Source organism: Acipenser ruthenus, chromosome 1, assembly GCF_902713425.1.
Source record: "Acipenser ruthenus chromosome 1, fAciRut3.2 maternal haplotype, whole genome shotgun sequence".
NCBI lineage: Eukaryota > Metazoa > Chordata > Actinopteri > Acipenseriformes > Acipenseridae > Acipenser > Acipenser ruthenus.
Genome location: NC_081189.1, coordinates 27,218,721 through 27,223,750, shown reverse-complemented (window position 1 = coordinate 27,223,750; position 5,030 = coordinate 27,218,721).

Below are 5,030 nucleotides of genomic sequence, written 5' to 3'. Positions count from 1 at the left end.
TGAACAAAAGTTATTGTATTTCTTGCTCTTATTGTAACACTTGAAATGTATTTGCTTACGATTGTAAGTCACCCTGGATAAGGGTGTCTGCTAAGAAATAAATAATAATAATAATAATAATAATAATAATAATAATAGTAAGGTTAAAATTTTCGCTTACATTTTATAGAAATACATTTTGTACTTTAAAACTCTTCTCTCAGCAGATTCCTGTGGATAATTCTAAATCATCAAATTGCACACAAGTACTGTAACTGGTTAGAATGATGTTATATTTTATGTGTGCTTGTATTATTCATTGTCACAAAAAAACAGCATTAGCAAGGGAACTTATTTTAATCCAGAGGGTATCTGGTATAACAGAGCAGCATTTATATGTAATAATGTCCCAGGGTCAATATGTGTAGTAGCATGAAAACACGTTCATACAACAGATGGCAGATCGTTGTTGACATTGGAGCAGCTATGGTTCTAGTTATTCCTTATCCTGTTGAATATTCTGTTTTGTTTTTTTTTTTCTTTTTACTATGGTCATTTGGTTTTTCATAAAACCCTGTGTGGTATGAATATACAACTTGGAGTGTGTTATTACGCTTACAAAATGTCAATAAAAAATAAATACATTAAATTCAATTTGATTAAAATAAAACTGCTGTGGCCAGCAGACATCAATATATGTTTCTACTTACAGGGGTTTTGTTTTGTCTGGGTGAGATTTAAGCTTTTTAAATTACATTTCTGTAATTCTACCAACATGTAGCAATAGACACTATACCAAAGCTGCTCCAGAGTTGTAAGCTGCTTTCTGGTGAATTCATTATGGATTGTAATTGTTGGTAATCTGTTTTCCTCTTAACAACATCATAACGGAAATGAGAAAAGCTACTTTAACCAGAGTCTGTGACACAGAATCTGTTCCTAATAGTTTCTGTTTGTACTGTATTAATGACCAGACTCTGAGCAGTGCTGTTCAAAAATGTTTTCATCATTTATGCTGCCATGTTTGCTTTCTCTTCTCCTTCCTAAAGATAAAAACATGGTGTAATCCCCAGAATAACAACACCATTGTTGCAAGATTGGTTGATCATAAGTCATTTTTAATAAAGTAAATGATAATATTGTAATTTCTATGTGTACATTATAGTGTGTATTCAATCGTCAGAAATGTTCTTAAAATAAATGGATTCGTAACCTGGGAGCCATCTTGAAGAGTAACCTCAGCCTTGCGATGTTTCATGAATAATAACATAACTATGTAATTATGACTGTCAAAACAATTGTGAGTCGGGCCATAGTGATCGCATAAGCCTGAATTTAGGACTGTGTTTAAAACCAAAGTTACGCCTGAATCCTCCAAGACACATTCCTAAAAATCCAATAACAACTGAAACACAGAGATCCCTGTGGGACTTCCTGCCAGAAGAAAGGCACAGATAAGTAACATTTTCCTCTTCCTTTTTCTTAGTCTACACAGGCTCCACTTTATTGTACCTCAGGTTTGGAAGACAATTTTGGAGGATGGAAAGCAGAGACTATTTTAAGTAATTTTAGAGAATGTGACTATGATATACAGTGATAATACAACTATTTCTATAACTAGCACAGTCATCATGAAAAAAAACAATTTGAGAGTGAGAAATCTGCTCACGCCATGCAGTCATAATGACCAGATAGAGCTTACCATTAAAAAAGGATTGAATCGTGCAGATTGAATCGTAGTTTCATTGTCTGCTCCATCCCAAAGTCTCCCTGGCTAAATATAGAAAGTAGTTACCAAATGCCTGGGAGAGCCATCTCATAAAACACTTAAAACAGACAAGCTTTTAATCTGACAGATTATATAAGAGAAATCTGATGACAAGTGAAAGCTGTGAAGTTTAAACTGGAGGTACATAGACCTGCTTTACTCACTGAACCACTTCCAGACAACAGAAGCTCAGATGTAATTGAAAGAGACAAGCACTGGGTATCCTTAAAACTACATTTCAAGTAAACATCTCTGGACAGATTGGAGAACTAGTTTACAATAAAAAACATTTCTATATTGCAGTCTCGTTCTTTAGAGCAATGCGCATTTTGTGATGAATTTATATTAAGTTTTTAGAATATCAACAAGGCCAAAAAAAAAAAACAGTAACAGAAAACAATGCACCAGAAATGATCTTGTATGTGATTGCAAAAAACATGTTCCTAAAACCACATTAAAACAAAATGTACTATGGGTACTGTAGCAGACAAATTATATATGACAAACTAATTTTCAAGAAATGTCAGGGTTTATAATTAACTTTATTGGCTGGTTTCACAGAACCTGATTTCTACCACCATGCCAGACACAATCCTTCTTTGCTTCTATATTGTACATTGTTATTTGGTCAATTCATTGTGGATGTTGGTATTCTGCTTCTTCTCTCAAAAGCATTTAAAAAGGAAATGGCAAGTTTTGTTTCTTTTTTAGCAAAATGCTGATTTACGTTACATTCCATATTTGGATTTGTGTCTGCTATGTAAAAAACAGTGTACAGGTGCGTGTGCTATGGAAAGCAAAAGGTAATACACTTTTACTTGTTTTAATTGGTGCACAGTAACTCATAATGTGATCTCTGCAGTAATGCTTTGAACAGTGTTACAAAAAATGCAAATGATAATGTTGTTGTGCCTACAGCTGTTCTATTGTGTACAATGTCAGCAAGAGAGCTTAATAATTACTAGCTGGGCCTTGAAGTTACAGAAAAATAACACAGGAGCAAGTCTGCCATTATATTACAATATAAACAACGCTGCATTTGCATTCAGAAAAGAACTTGATCCAAATGATTTTAAACTCTGATCAATGTAGTCTGATCTGCTGGAGAACACACACAGGTTAATGGCTTTGGCTGTTCGTTTCACCCATTTAAAAAGGTGATGGAATAAAAAACAGCATTGCCATGGACTTCACATTCCAAAGTACTGTAAAATGATCTCTCAAAAGTCATGCCAGGTTTTCTATTAAGTGAAGCTGTAGTGTGTTTCTTTTTACCCATCCATTATGAGTAGACGAAAGCTACAGCTCACTAGTGTTAGAAAACTACCCTCCATCAATCTCAAGAGTAATTAATAATACATTACAATATTGCATTGGAATCAAAAAGAAGTAAAATGGCATAATATATACATTTATACTTAAATATATAAAATGATTAACTATAATTCTTATGGATTATGAAAACAATATTGCTTATATTTGTCAGGTAGTGAGGGTCAGAAACATTTACACTTACTTGGAAACCAATATCTGATAAACAAATGTTACTTCAAAATATAGCAACAATGTAGCACATTGCCTTTTCACTGTGAAAAAGGGGACATTTTACGACAGAGGAGTCCAATCTATTTATTTATTTATTTTTAAATCAGGAAGATCTTAAAATGCTTTCCTCTCCTAGCAGAGCCTATAGAGCAGGACAAAGACAGCGGACCATTGTGCTTGTTGAATCCACCAGGGGCAGACAACAGTTCAGTCTACAGGAAGTCAGGGACTTAAAGGGTCCGCTTCAATCCAGCAAATTGAATTGATTACTATTAAGGATTAAAACATATTGAGCCACTTATCAATTTTGGTCACACAACAATTTTACTGTTGACCCAAAAGCATATTGCCAGACGCTTGCGTCCTACTTTTAAGCTCACGTTAGCTAAGAATAAACAGGATTCTTGAAGCCAAAGGGATTGATCTACATCTTTACTGGACCAGATTTCCTGTATACTCCACAGCAGCAGATTACCAAAAGATTATCAGAATTTTCCAGCAAAAAAAGATAATTTATTAGGCAAGCTGTTTGGCAGATGTTTTTGACCTTCATAATTTATAGAGACCACGTAGAACCCACTGGAGTTTTGACAACCAGTCTGTGAACTAGTATATATTTTCTGTACCCCAAAAAACCCCAGTACTGCCAATACTGGTCTACAGCAGTTTAAACTGGAGCATTCATTAAAAAGTCAAAGAATAATGTCTTACCTTTAATATTATGCGTCTGCAATCATTCTCTACAGTTGTTTCTGCTTATACCATTATATACCATGCTTAAGATATATTCCAGCAAAAATGTCTGGATCTGCTGATTTTGTAAAGTGAGGTTGTTTCATTTAAAAAAAAAAAAAAAAAAAAGGATGCAAATTTTAGTTTTTTTTTTTTAAATATGGATAGCTTTTTTTATTTTTAAAACACAAAATGAGATTCATTTACAGTCATTCATACAGCAGAGCACCCACTCAGTTAAAAAAAAAAATGAAGCTATTCTGCTATGCACATCATCATTAATCTGAATTACAGCGAATTATCATCAGTGCAATTTAGGATACAGAAAAAAAGAAAACAAACCCTAAATTTCATTCATTTACATAACGGCATAAAAAGGAACCAGTTAAATCTCTGGAGAAAAAAAGGCAATGCGAGCTGCAGTTAAGATTCTTTCATGTCCTTGCCAGTAATGTTGTGTCAAAATCTTTTTAAAACAGTTCTATTTCCCAGTGTACGACTGCTGAAAATAACTGGTTACTATTTTCCCCATTACTGTACCCAAATTGGTCTGAAATCCGGTTAACACACTATTCTACACAATACTTCAGTAAAATATATTAGAAAAGAATAGGTGGGTGCATCGAAATCCATCAAATGCCTGTGTGGCTGTAAACTGGTTGAACTACAGTGTAAGTGGATGACTTTCCAGAGAGATGACATGCTGATAGATTTATAGATTAAGTACTGAAACAACTTTGAAAAATACTTAAAAGTTAATTATGCTTGCTGTACAAAACAGAAATCCACTGACCAAAGAAATAAATTCTTAATTGTTACAACCTGCACTTTTGAGGGCATTACTGAAATACAAATAAAGAATCACCTCTAGGTAATGCTAAACATGAACACAAAACAACACAGATTAATAATGCTTGTTTTTCCAATATTAAATTGGGTACAAACTGGAATGGAAAGGAATTGAAAGCACACATCATCATGAAAAACACATAATGAAAGAACTGGG